Raw genomic sequence first — 15,899 nt, forward strand, 5'->3', positions numbered from 1 at the left:
CTTTAGGACTTGGCTACACCAGCACTAAACAAGGAGAATCATCCAAGACTACAGAAGAAAGAATCAACAAAGGTAAGAATACTAAACCTTCTTGTCATTTTTGTAATAAAAGGGGGCACACTACTAATGTTTGTAGGAGCAAAAAGACCAATCAGTAGGATACATCTAGAAATAAAGGTTATTTTCACAAGTGTAGCATGCAAGGACACTCAACACAAGACTATATAACCAAGACCATGAGGACATCAAGATTTGATGGTTATTGCTAAAATTGCAAAAAGTATGGACATAGATCTTTTGAGTGTAGATCAAAGCCTATGTGGAAACCTAATCAACCTGTAAGGAGAAACAACTATGCACACCACTACAATTGGGATTACAATACTAGGCAAAGTTGTCACTACTATTAGGAATATGGTCATGTTCCTCAGAACTACATAAGAACACATTTCAAGGGAAATTACAGTAGGTGGTTAAACAAAACTACATGTTTTTAGTTGCTTGAAGATAGAACATGTTAGCAAGAATTGTCCAACAAAGGCCAAGGTACCCAAGTCAAAAGTCATCAAGGGAAAATAAAAGGTTGAAGTGGAGCACATCAGGGTAGAAATGAAAAAGACACAACAAAGAAAAGATGGATCCAATACATCCAATGAAGAGATTACTTCATCTAAGAGGTCAAGTGATCACACTTTATCCAATTAAGCACAAGATAGGAACATGGGGTTGATATATATAAAAATGAATCATACATTAGTTCAAAAAGAACGAAGAAGTACTACAAAGAAGAAATTTACATGAGAAAAGATGTCAAGTTAGAAATTGAAAACTTTTGTAGAAGATGCCAAGCTACCCTTGGATGCTGAGTGAAACTCTAGTATATGTTGATCTATAAAGTCTAGTTGATGCCAAATGAGATATGTTAGTGGAAGCCATGTAAGTGAATTACAATGAGAGTTGAGCTATACTAAATCCTTCAAGTGCTGATTGTACATCTATAAGCACTATGCAATAAATGCTAGGTTTTGAACCTAATAAAGTTGAAAATCACTCATTTTCAATCCATTCAAACATAGAAAAAAATGAGAAGAGTGAAGAAGTGATCAAACAAAAATTTAGGAGCGATTTACACCAATCCCAATAGTAATTCAACTCAAATTCTTCAATTCAAAGGTATTTCATCAAGTGCTAAGCTACATAGTATTTGAAGGTTCATTTAAATATTAAACCCTAGTTTACTTAAGATGGCATCTAGATCTAAAACCACAAGGGGAAAGGATGCTTAGGAGTTTCAACTTGTTAGTAATGAAGTGAAGTAGCCCAAATTTAGGCTAATACCTAAAGTTGCATATAAAAATGACCCAATTGGTACTTTGTTAGTCATTCTAGACAAAGTAGTAATGGTCGAAGACATAAAGAAATGCTATAACTATAAGATTGGAGCCATAGGTGACCTTGAAATTTTCAATGCTTTTAATAAGCTATGTGACAAGGGTATATTGAAGGAAAAGTTTCAAATTGTCAAGAAGAAGGGTTTAACTAAAGCCCAAGTTTTCCCTATTATGTTTAAGACTAAATGGATTCATATAGTGTTGAGCCAAATTCATGATGGATCTTTTTGGTTAGAAATAGGGCCAGTAAGGATCACAAAGAAAATTTTCCATAGGGTCATTGGATTCCCAACCCAAGATTGGCCTAAGACCTTGAGAAGCGACAAAAAGGAGGCCATAGAGAAAAACACTGGTGTGAAATGGAATAATAGGGGAATGACCATTCATACCATCACTGAACCCCTACTTGATTTCATTTTCAGAGTCATATCTCACAAATTTTATCAATTAAGTAGATTGAATAGCATGCCATGTATAGCAATAGATGTTGCATACAAACTTGTGAAGAAGGACCACACTTATGATCTAGCAGAGCTCATGCTACAACAAATTAATAAAAATTTGGGAGCCATAAGGAAATCTAAAGGAGCTCAATACAAATTTGGATCAGTTTTGGTTTGCATATTTTTCTATGTCATGAAAGAATTTCCTTAAGTTGGAAAGGTAAAATGGGATCCTAACAAGACAATTGTTACACAAGTCAATAAGCTTATTGAGTAAATGGGAGACAATTTCGATGCTTAGATGACAAGGTACTTTGAGGACTTCAAGAAGTCCATGGAAAAAGGATGAGGATACCAGTATCACTGATTGAGTAGTATGTAAATGATATTTGTTTCCTGGTTGACATAGATTACACCTACATTCGAAGCACTGATACCAAGAGTAAGATGGCCTAGGCCACTTGGATATGAGCTTGATGTAGACCAAGCTTCAGCTATAATTACTAATTTACTTGTAGAAGAGATTGACAAGGATGCTCCTCATTTTGGTACTTATGATATTGTCAAATAAAGGGTGGTGATAGATTTGAAGACAACCTTTGCAGTGAACAAGAAGGAAAAAATGATAAGAGAGCTCAACAAAACATTTGGAGCTGATATAGAAGTAGAATGCACTACAACAAAGGAAGAAGAAGTAGGAGGTAGTGAGGAAGAAGGTGAGCAAGGGCAAGAGCCATTGGAACTAACACAAGCACTAGGAGAGGATAACGAAGAAGGTGTTGAGAAAAAAGAAGCCAATGAAGTACCCACTAAAGCCAAAGCTTCCAAAAGGAAAGATAAAACTCAACCTACATCCCAACACAAGGAAAAGAAGGGGAAAAGACCCATTAGAGTCAAAGAAAAGAAGCCTACTATAAGGGCTACCACTAGCATAGCAACTCAAAAAGAAAAATATGAAGCCAAAGAGAAGAAGAAAGCCACAAAGTAGACTAGTGAAGAACCAAGGAAGAGAAGGAGATATGTTTCCTAGCCTGACTCAGATGAAGATAGAACAAAGTTAGATGAAAACAACTAGTTTAAAGTGGTAAGTCATCCCACAAAGTCTTCCATTAACAAGTTATGTTAAATATTAGAAAAGAAAAATTGAATGGTTTAAAGACTATAGATTTTAATAAGCTCAATAAAGAAGAGCAAAATAAAATAGAGGAATCAGTATATGCAATGATGGTTGAGTACAAACACACACCTCTAGAGTTAGATAGTACAATTCCCAAGGAGTTATAAAAGATAGTTTCATATAAATGGCATATTTGTTTGCAAATGGAAAAGTAAATAAGAGAATCAACCCTAGCTAAAGTACTACCAAACCTAACTAAAGGTCAACTAGCTAAGGAAAATAAAAGGTATAATAGAAAATTTTCTCCTAAACATAGAGCATTTTGCATCCTCCAAAATAAGATAGAGGATGTTGTAAATAAATCCACAAAATTATGGAAATCAATATAAAAGCCAATTGATGATGTATTTGATGAGGAATATAAAGTAGAATCTAGCTCAAAGAGAAGAGAAGTAAAAGAAACTAGAAAGAAAGAGGAGGAGAAAGGTGAGGAAGGAAGAGTAGAAGAGGAAGTAAATAAGGAGGAAGAAGAAAATATAGCTAAAGGAGAGGAAAAGGTATTAGATGAATAGGAAGAACAAAGTGTGAAAGACACACAAATGCCACCTCCTAGCCCTCCTCATGTCACTAACACACCTGCAGAGATCATAAAAATAAAGGATGTTATTGACTCTTCATGTCAAAACATCAATCCTTTAATTGCAGAGGATCTCTCAAAGATCCTTCACCAATCTACTCTATAGGCATAATTGTGTACAAGTCCTATATTGGTTAGTGTAGATGAACTACAAAGAGCAATAGCAACACCTCAAAGAGAAAAGGTGAAGCCAAAGGAACAACCTTTTACATACACTACTATTAAACTCCTACTACTTCCACCACCATCTCCACCAAAATTCTTAAGTGATGCACTTCAGATGTCGAGTTTAGAAATAGGGGAATACATTGGAAAACAAGAATAGTCAATAGGTTCACCCCCAGCAATTGTTAATAATAAAGAGAAATTAGAGGAAAAGAAGGAGAAAAAAAGAGATGAGGAGCAAGCTACACTATAGACTTTGGTTGAATTACCAAAATCTAGTACTCCCAATCAGACTCTTCAGAAGCCGAGCACTAAAATGATATCAATGCAAGTTCAAACACCAGACTTGATCTCTAGAAAGGTAGCCAAGATACTTCACTATGGAAATCTTGGACTTGATGAGGAGATCATCATTCCTTCCTATGAATCTAGCATCCTCACCATAGAAAAGATAAATGAAATACAAGGTGCATTGGATAGGAAAAAGAGACAAGAAGTGTTGAGAAGAGAATACAATTATAGGCAAGCATTGAATGAGATAAAGTACATCTTCATGGATGCCTTCAGCTTGTAGCCACCATATGAAGGAAAACCAATAATTGAGCAACTATCATACATAGTTTGCCAAGTGACAAATAAGGACTAGGACACCAATGTTAAACTCATGGAATGGTAAAAAAGGAAGCTTCAAGGAAAGGTTAATGAAAAGGTATCAAGTGGCATTGCACTTGAATAGGTAGAGTTGGCCAAGACAATAGATAAGGCCAAAATTGTTCTTGAAAACATTTTTTCATTGTATAGGAAGTTGTGTGATTTTTCATACTTCACACAATAAACTAATCAATGAATAATGATCTTGGAAAGAAATTTGAAAATCTCTAGAATAAAATTACCTAAAGATCTAGCTAAGAGTGAGAAGCATTTTGCACAGTCACTTCACACACAAAGGGAGTTAGTTGTACTAAAAACAGAGGAGGAAAATATTAAGGAAAAATTAATGCAGATCCAGTCCTCCATAACCCCTCATTTAGAAGTCCTCCATAAGGAAAAACTTTATGTTAAGATAGTTTTAAAGAAAGATCCAAATATTTCTACTCTTGATGGTCTTGTACACCTTGTTGTAGAGACTGCCATCCAGCACAAGTCATTGAACATTGCTTTGGACAATTAGAATGAAACTCTGAAAACAATAATGGAGGTAAACAAATTTTTTTTTTCTAACTATGGGATTACTCCTTAGAACCCTTTGATATCAGTGTCAAAAAGGGGGAGATATATGAAGATATTTGGAGAATACTAGATTTTTGACAATTCTAATTACATTCTTTCATTCATTTTGAGAATAAAGTGGAAAGATTGTAGATAGCCAAAAAGGGGGAGACAAGAAATAAGACAAAGTGAGGGGGAGATGCAAAATTTTTTCAACCATGTGGAAAATAAATCTGAAATAGGGAACTCATATAGATTAGATACTGTATATAGGCACAGAGAATAGGAATAGGACAAAGGATAGAAAGAATCAAGCACATCAGCACATAATTTTAGTTTCAAGAATGGACTAGGCACAATCAACTTAGAGGAAATCATAAGGTATATTGTTGCTCACAAAATTTTGAAATTTTACATGTATGCTGAGCAAGAATAAAGATTGTACTCAATTAGATCAAATAATTAATGCATAATTAAGTTTTTTTGACACTCATGTGAAAGGGGGAGATTGTTGGTCTTAGAATGGTCTTTACATTGGAGATTCAACACACTTAACCAATTTTACCATATATGCCAAGTACACTATGTATGTTGAGTGAGTTATAGTAGCTACCGAGTCAGAATCTTAACAAGTGCTGAGTAGTATTCAGGGGTCAAGAAAGACAAAGCATAGTTTGTGCTGAGCAATCTAGAAATGTAACATGTGCTGAGCATCAGTAATATAGTATGTTCTTAGTAATACAAAATTAGCATATGATTTTGTACTCTAAAAAACATAGATGTAAACCATTTTTGGAGCCAACATAAAGAGACCTCAAAAAGGAAAAAGGATAAGGATGAATCATTTACATTCCCTATGTGATCAACATGTAGCCAATCAAAAAAATGGAAATAGTATGCAACCAATAAGAAAAATGCAAGGAATGAGCAAGAATTTGGGATTCAATATGGATCATAGATCCATACCTAATTCTAAGTCTTCACATTCTTTAAAAGGAGTTCAAAAACCCATTGCATGTGTGGATGAGAACAATGTGTGGGGAGATTATAGAAAAATTTCAATGTGAAGAAGAAATGACTTAGAGAAATAGAGCAACATTTTCATATCCAGTTGATTAGAATAGCACTATCGAAAAGAGACAAGGTTAGATATCAAATCTCAGAGGATCAAGATCAGAGGAGAGTAGATCAAGTGCCTAAATCTAGCAATTAATAGATTACATACTATTAGGTCAAATGTTCTAATACTTTCTTACCATTTTATTAGATGCTAAAATCCTATATTGATAGGTTAGCTTAACAGCTAGGTGGGAAAACCTTTGGAGAATGTGATGAAAATCCTATGTATTAGGTGGGTTTAAAAACCTATTGTAAATCCTTTAACAAGGTGATACTTCATGTAAGTGTTTGTAAATCCTCTAACTAGGTCACTATTGATAGAGTGCAAAGCCTTTAATAGGGCAGACCATTAGAAGTGGTTGAACATATTGCTCCAGTAATTTTGTGGGTGTCATCCCCACCTAAATTTTACCTTCTTATTCCTAGAGGGTTTTTGGGTTAGAAAATTTCTTGTGTCATGATTTGATGCATTCTTTCATTTCATGTTTTCTTATATGTTTACATGCATGTGCTTTACTTTCAGTGATGTGTTAATGAGGGTTTAAAAGCATAAAATTAGTTACTTCTGATTCAGCCCCCCTCTCAGAAGTACTCTTCCCATTTGGATATTCCAACATAATCAACCTTGTATGCATGCATATTTAACATCCTTCTCAAGTTTGAACCCAAACCTAATCTTCATTTTGCATACCCTAATCTACATTTTCATCCCCTTTAGTCAAGATCCAAAACATCACTTTGCATTTGCATTTGTATAGTTTCCCTAGGACATTTGCATCTTGCATATCAAAATCCTAGCTCATTTGGAACTTTCTCACATTACATAACATCCCTAAATAATTAAAAATCCAAAAACCACTTATATCTTGCATATCCACTTCCAAATTTCCAAGTTTTTCCCTATTTTACATACTACACACTTTAGGTGTGTAGTTGGTAGTTATAGTGCATAGTTGGTATTTTCAGAGTGCATTTGGTAATTAGGGATGTTATCTTAGGTTTTAGAACCATAATTTTTACTTCCATAGATTGCATTGCATCTCCTAACCTTATAAAGCACTCAAAAACACTCAAAACATTCATATTGTACATTTTAGTCATCCTAGCACCTCTGTTTACAAACTACATACCTCTGTTTACTACCTACCAACTACTTACCTTTCAGGCCAAAAGTGCACCAAGGGAAAACTTGGTATTATCTATGCATAGTTGGTAGTAAGGTGCACACTTGGGAAGCAAGGAGTCCATTTAGGTTTTCCTCCACTGCATCTGCATCCTTAAGTATGATGCTAGCACTCACTAAGACACAATCAACTCAAAGACCCAAAGAATTTTACCAACCCTTAGTTTGTGAGGTGTCAACACAACCGAAAACCTCATCAAAGAAAAAATAAGAGCAAGAAAGCTCAACAAAAATTTGACAAAAACCAATTTGAGGCATCACAACCTTTAATTGTAGACCCCTTAAACATGTATTTATAGAACCACAATAATCAAGGGATGACACAACAAACCCTAAGAAATACACCTACCATGAGGTTTCCTTCCAACACTTCTCTTTCACATGGGATGGTTCAATGGATTCCTAACTTTATACCTATATTCTTGTTGATACCAGGTGGAGGTGGAAGTGTACCAACCACACTTGAGGACGAATAGACACACTCGTTTGAATTCAACAAACCCGACACAAGTACCTTCAACCCTAATACATAAAACACACAACAAGTTACTATAAATCTAATTGATGACTCTAACACTAATTATGGAATCACTGATGAAGAAAAAGATAGGGCATGTCAAGAAAAAAAATTTTGCAAAATTTTCAAACTTTTGGCAGCCCAAGAAATTGTCAAGTTTAATCCACACTTGGAGGGACCTAAGTCCAAAAATCAAGCCAATGCAACAATTGAAAACATACAACCCATGATAAATTTGGATTTAGATAAGGGCAAACAACCTTTAGAGTTTTCAAACACAATAATGGAACCTATAAGATCCCATCAAGAATCAACCATCGAAATCCTCCAAAGTACATTTGAATAGATCAACATTAATCCCTTATTTGATGAACCACCACCAATAAAGGGAAATCAGACTCTTCCTAAATATCCCAAAAGGATGTTAATTCTTGATCTCAATCACATGAAGAAACAACAAGGTGTTCCTAAAGGGACTAGTACTCTAGAGATGCCAAACATACCTCCTTTTGAAGAAAATCAACAAAGCACACCTTTGGTCCTAATTCTACCAAATGTTATGACATCAAATGTTATGGAGACTCCCATGATTACACCATGTGAAACATCAACTACAACAATCCCTATTAACATACAAAGTAAAATACATTATACCCATCCCCAAAAGAACACATCACATTGTCAAGTCAATATGATGTCCCAAGGAGAAACATATAACACACAAAGGTACCAAAACAACAATACAAACATGATGATCAATTCTCAAGGACATAATCAAATTCCCTGATGGCATCGACCTATAGTAGTATAATGACTGAGTGTTTCCAACACATATTTGACATATCAATAGAAACATCAATTACAACAACAACAACCTCAAGTGGTGCAAGCATCCAATGTCCCTAACACACAATCCAATGTAAACCCACTTGACCTGCATGCAATGTATCAACAATAATTCCAACAACAACAAGCCATGTTTGCTAAACAATAAGAGAAATTCAAACAAAAATTGGAATACCAAAGACACCTTTAGCAACAAAATTGCATATCAACAACACTTTTTGTAACAACAACATGTGCCACAAATACATTATTAGTACACATATGTACCCAAGTTTTAAAACTTGTAAATTGTGTTTTCGAACCACTTTGAACCTTAGTTCAAAGTAGTTTGAAGTGTTTCAATGGTACAAATGATCCATTCTACAGGTTCAAAGAAAAGTTTAGAAATCTAATAGTCCAGAGATCAAATTTTCAAAATTCAAGTCTTGGGCTACAAACTCAAGGTTCTGTAATGGAGCCAAACTAGCGGTCTTCTCTCCAAATTATCATGAAAGTTTTAACTGCAGATTTCCTATTTGATAACATCTCTCATGGAAATATTATAAAATTCTATATATCATAAGGGGGATGATCTTCATAGGGTCTCATCATTCCTCATTACCTTTTCAAGAGGTGGAAGTCATGCATTTGCAAATATTGTTGGAAGAAGCTGCTATAATTTCTATGACAACAAATTTGCAGGAAGCCAGAATAATAGTCTCAATACGGGGGATATAAATCTCAATCTATCCATTGTATAATTCTCATTTTAAGATATGATTTAAGAAAACTATTTTTCCAAATTATTTTCAAAGCGTTTTGTCATATTATTTGTGGATCAAAAGTTACAGGTTTGTGAGTGCAACACTATCGGATCCGAAATGAGAGTGACAATATCCAGAGCATAGTAAAATAGTCCTATTATGGGGGTTGTATCTCACAATATAATTGTTGGATTGATCTAAATATTGGATATGTGTTATAAATTCTAGTTCTAAAACTCCTATCCAAAGGGTTTTGTAAGATTCATTGTGGATCAAAGGTTATGGGTTCCTGTTTGCACCTATATCAGATCAGTAATGACAGTAACAAATAAAGAGGACATGAAAATAAGTCTTGTTTCAAGGGATATATCTTCTAATCCAACCATTGGATTAATATAAATTTTGGATATGTTTTTAAAAACCAAATCCTCTAAAATATCTCCAAGATGGTTTTCTTGATTATGTATGGATTGAAAGTTACAGGTGTTTTAGTGCACTACTGTTGGATCTGCACTTTGTCACCAGCAAATGCCACTTGTCAGTATGCATATATTATAGGGGCCTCATATTATCAAAAATATAAGACAATGTTTATAATGATATAAAAAAATTGAGAAAGGAGATAATGAAAATATTAAAAGGGAAAGGGGAAGTCATAAGGTTTTTCAAGATTTAGTTAGGGAAATTGAAGAGTTTTCACGGGAAAATGAGAAGATAATAAATATGCCAATAGCAAAGGTTGAGAGGGTTCCATTTCTTTCTAGCTTTTGGACTGTAGATTGTGTGCTACAGCAAGGGAGGAAAATTTCTAGATTTATTCCATTTCTTGTGAGAGAGAGAGAGAGGGCAAAGCTTATTTCCTAAACTTTTTGTTAGAGATAGGAGAACTTTTGATTTGTTAATGTAATGTTAAAGAAAAGAGTTTCAGCTTTCCTTTAGATAGTTATTTTTGGATTGTAAATGTGTAAGAAGATCTTTGTGTCTTTTTCATTTAGAGAAGGGAGGTTGGAGGATATTTCTATCAGAACTTTGATTACGATGCATTTTCCTTCCACTGATCACAATCTTTGTGTTGTTTTCAGTTTTCTCTGAAATACATTTCATGGTCACTTTTTTCAGATTATGCTATCATTTCAAGATATCTCATAAAGCTCTAATTCTTCATTTTCTCAAAAGGATGGAAAATACTTCTTTGATCTCATTTACTTTGTAATGCAGCATTTGGGCATGTGAACTTTGTGTCATCAAATGTTCTTTGCTATTATTTCTTTTCAATAATCCTAGTTTCTGCATCTACATTGTACATACAGGTAGATGTTTGTAATCCTTTTGTGCTTTCAGGTTAAAAGCATCCATATTTTAATTCATTGTAAATCATATATGGGGAGCTGTACCCGATAAAATTTAGAGGAAAGTTATCAATCCAATGATAACTTGTCCAACTATTAGTGTTGATTAGTCTTCTCATTTGGGCATTTAGGGTTGCATTTGTATATATTTTCTTAGAGGAAAATCTATTCACTAACAAATTTTTGGCAACTCTGTTGGGGATCGAATCGTAGTTGCATTGTTTTCTTTTCTTAGAAATCTGAAGTTACTTCCCCGAGGATGGAGGTTGGTGGCTCTATTGAGGAAGAATGTCGAAAAGTCTTCCTTACAAATCAAGAAATCCTGAAGGAATGGGTTCCAGCAAGAGACAAAGATAACTCAAAAATCTTTATCTTCATCCCACCATTCCAAAATGATCCTATCAAAGAGTTTAGTGAAGAACTTGCAAAACAAGTGGGCTGGTTAAAGTCCTTTTATGGTGCAATTCTCATCTAGAAGAAACCTTAAGTGTAAGATCTAGAAAAAGAAGGACATGCATATGAAAAAGAAGAAACAACTGAAGAGGAATACAAGCAAGAGAAGGATCTTGAAGAAGAAAGAGCTAGATGCCAAGAAGATGATGAATATCTAGATGCCTTTTAGCCACACTTGATTCCTACCTTGACATCATCTCTAGTAAGTCCTGAAGTTGAGGTAAAGACTTTAGATTTCCCATCAGTATTTTCATCTGATGAAAATTTTAAGTGTAATCAGAAGGAGGATGAAGTTTCTTTTCAATTGGCTTCTATGACTATGGAGACTCCTATGTCAGTGACTTCATGCCATGAAAATAATTCATCTTTTGATACCCAAGAAAAAAGTGGGAGTATATTATGTTCACCTATGGAAATTGTGGAAGATTTTAGTGAGGAACTATGTTCAAAGAATCATAGCCCTTCAAAGTCTTCTCCTATAAATGATTCTTGGTTATTTGAAGGAACTGAACAAGGAATGGTTAATTATTTCCAAGAGACTACAAAGATACATGATGAAAATTATACAAGTGTGACTGAGGTAAAACATAGTTTCAGCTTGGTACCTTTGATTTCTACAACTAATGATGTAGATATCTACTTTTTTGATCTTAAAGATGGTCATAATGTGCTGATTGATGAGTTAGAAGCTAGGCCTCATACATTCTATGAGAAAGATGATATAAAAAAGCTAGCTAAAGATGAAGAATGCTACAATGGGCTTTGGTTGTTTGGTATGGAATGTCAGGGTACCAAAATTTTGTATACTGTGAGCTTGATTTTCAGCATTGAAGAGATTTCCAGAAGATAGTGGTTTGGAGCCGCTTTGTTAAGGCATAGTTTGTTGATTCGAAAAGGCTCCTACTTCTCCCAACCAGTAAATGGATTTACATGAATTCTTCTTTCTTGCGGTTCTTGTGGTAGGTTCTTTTCCTACATTTGTATATATTTTGTAAATAATTTTTTGTTGTGTGTAGTGGTAGTTTGAATAATGTGCAAGCTTCGTGCTTGCTATTAGTTTAGGTGTTTGGTTTGTTGGTTTTTCCCTACTCCCCTCTGCCCTCTCTGTAAGCAGCTCTCGATTTTCTTTTCCTATTGACTCTATCTGCCCAATGTTAAGGCACTATTCTTTTCCCAGAGATTGTTGGAGTATTCTAATTTTGTATCAAAATTAGTCCCATAGTTACAGCCCCTATTAGTACACATATGTACCCAAGTTTTAAAACTTGTAAATTGTGTTTTTGAACCACTTTGAACCTTAGTTCAAAGTAGTTTGAAGTGTTTCAATGGTACAAATGATCCATTCTATAGGTTCAATGCAAGAAAATTTTAGAAATCTAATAGTCTAGAGATCAAATTTTCAAAATTCAAGTCTTCGGCTACAAATTCAAGGTTCTATAATGGGGGCAAACTGGCGGTCTTCTCTCTAAATTATCAGGAAAGTTTTAACTGCAGATTGCCTGTTTGATAAAATCTCTCATGGACACAATATCAAATTCTATAGATTATAAGGGGGATGATCTTCATAGGGGCTCATCATTCCTCATTACCTTTTTAAGAGGTGGAAGTCATGCATTTGCAAATATTGTTGGAAGAAGCTGCTATAATTTCTATGACAACAAAATTGCAGGAAGCCAGAATAATAGTCTCAGTACGGGGGGTATAAATCTCAATATAACTATTGGATCATTCTAATTTTTAGATATCTTTTAATAAAACTAGTTTTCCAAATCCCCTTCAAATCGTTTTGTCAGATTATTTTTGGATCAAAAGTTATAGGTTTGTGAGTGCAACACTATCGGATCAGTAATGAGAGTGACAATATCCAGAGCATAGTAAAATAGTCATATTGTGGGGGTTTTATCTCACAAAATAATTGTTGGATTGATCTAAATCTTGGATATGTGTTGTAAATTCTAATTATAAAACTCCTATCCAAAGGGTTTTGTAAGATTCATTTTGGATCAAAAGTTATGGGTTCCTATTTGCACCTATATCAAATTAGTAATGACGGTAACAAATACAGAGGATAGGAAAATAAATCTTTTTTCAAGGGCTATATATTCTAATCCAACCATTGGATTAATATAAATTTTGGATATGTTTTTTAAAACATAATCCTATAAAATCTCTCCAAGATTTTTTTCTTGATTATGTATGGATCAAAAGTTACAAGTGTTTTAGTGCACTACTGTTGGATCAACACTCTGTTGCCAGCAAATGCCACCTATCAGTATGCATATATTATAGGGGCCTCATATTATCAAAAATATAAGAAAATGTTTATAATGATATAAAAACATTGAGAAAGGATATATTTAAAATATTAAAATGAAATGGGAACCTATCTCAGAGGTCCTTGAAAGAGGAGTTCATAGCACGCTGAAAAGTGGCTCCAGTGTTAATTAGACCAAAAGGCATTCAGCTATAAGCGAAGGTGCCCCAAGGAGTAATAAAGGTTGTCTTGTGTTGATCCTTTGATGTGACACTGATCTAATTATATCCTGAATAGCCATCAAGCATAGACATTACTTTAGACCCAACAACTATTTGCAGGATGTGGTCCATAGTAGGAAGTGCATAGTTATCTTTAAGGCTTGCTTGGTTCAAATTCCTAAAATCCATGCAAATCCTTATTTCTCCATTCTTTTTCCTTATAGGAATGATATTTTCCACCCATGTTGAATGATGTATCGGGTAAATTATATGAGCCTTCAACATATTTTCCACTTCTCAGAAAATAGCTTCTGAAACTTTGGGGTTGTAATTCCTGAGTTTTTGTCTGAAGGTGGTAGCCCCTAGTTTCAATGGTATATGATGAACAAATTCACCGTTTTTGAAATTTTTTAAATCACTGTAACCCCATGCAAAAACATCTTGATATTGAATTAAAAGCTCAAATAACTTCTCTTTCTCCTTTGTAGAACAAGTTCATCCTATAGAAATCCACTTAGTGTTTTTTGCGTTTCCAATGTTGATCTTGTCAGGTTCTTCCTCCTTCTCATTAGAACCAACATCTTTCTTTAGAGTACTATCATCTTTTCTACCAAAAAGATGTTCTAGGGAAACCAAACCTTTAGGAATCCTATTTCCTAAGAGTTGGATCACTTCCCCTATTTCCATTGATTCTTCCCCGATAGCCTTACCACAATGTTCGAATCCTTCAAAGAACGTTTCAGCAAAATCGCTAGTGCAAGCTATAAATTCTTTTAATTGTGCATCATCATTAAAAACCTACCAATGATTAACATTGTCTGAAAAAAATGAGATCAAAGAAGTATTTTCCATCCTTTTGAGAAAATGAAAAAGACACAAAGATCTTCTTACACATTTACAATCCAAAAATCACTATCTAAAGGAAAGCTAAAACTCTTTTCTTTAACATCGCATTAACAAATCAAAAGATCTCCTATCTCTAACACAAAGTTTAAGAAATCAGCTCTGCCCTCTCTCTCTCACAAGAAATTGAAAAATTTGTAGAATCTCCTTCTCTTCTGGAGCACAAAGTCTACAGTTGGAATCAGGAAGAGTGGAACCCTAGGCCTATAAATCATTTCAAGCCTATAAGTATCATTTTTGAATTCAGGATGTGGTAGCAGTAATGATGCTGAGACAGCTAAAGAGTCAGCTTTTGTATTTTGAGCACGAGGAATGAATTCAATAGAAAATGCTTCAAATGACTCGATTTCATCCCACACTAAGTTTCTATAATGCTTCAATCTATCATTTTTTACTAAAAAATATTTTCTCATCTGCTTCACAATGAGTTCAGCATCACCTTTCACCTTGAGGCACTTTACTCCTTTAGCTTTGGCTTCTTGCAAACCTAGAAGCAGTGCTTCATATTCTGTAGTGTTATTGGTATTATGGAAGTCTAGCTTAAAAGAAAAATGAAAAACTTCCCCAAAAGGTGAAATGAGAACTACACTCGCACCTGAGCCTGAATTTGAACAACTTCCAACAAATTCTAGGGTCCATAAAGTGTCTTCTGAACTTACCTCTTCTTCTCTGCATGTCTCCTCAGGTAGAATAATATAATTTCTGAACTGACACTCTTCATACAATATCTGTGCTTTAGGGTTATCAGAAGGTACTATAGTATATTTATGCTTGGGCTTAGGTTTTAGCTTTATTTTCTTCTTCCCCACAAGAATCCATGCTTCTGACCAATCCATTTTAATTTCCCCACCCATGTCTTTGCAAAAAGTTCTACTGAGCAACATTCCATAGCTGGCTGGGATATCAGCTACTAGAATAGTAAGTTTTACCCTCTTTTCAGGAAAAGCATAAAGAACAGCTTGCACATCTTTCACTTGACCAACCAAGGGTACTTGCTTTCTCTCCATAGTGTAGCAACATCCAAAGGTCTTTGTGAGCTCCAAACCAAGGGCTTTTGCAACCAGTTGGGGCACAATGTTATCTAATGCTCTAGAGTCAATGATGCAATTACTAAGTTTCTGACCATTTAATAACAAAGATATATAAAATGGATTGGGCTTAGTCTCCTCTATTTCCTTTTGAACAAAATTAGCAATGGTTTCAGTGCCTTTGGCATATCTTTCAAAAACTGTTGAAGAAGAAGCGAAGATTTAAGTGCCTAACAATGGCTTCCTCAATTTTGTGATTATCTCCGTGTGTAGGAGATTGGTGACTCTATATTTTGAACCTGTTGAATCTTTGTTGTTGGA

Source organism: Cupressus sempervirens, chromosome 9 (genome assembly GCF_028749045.1).
Source record: "Cupressus sempervirens isolate cs-2001-9-10 chromosome 9, ASM2874904v1, whole genome shotgun sequence".
Lineage (NCBI taxonomy): Eukaryota > Viridiplantae > Streptophyta > Pinopsida > Cupressales > Cupressaceae > Cupressus > Cupressus sempervirens.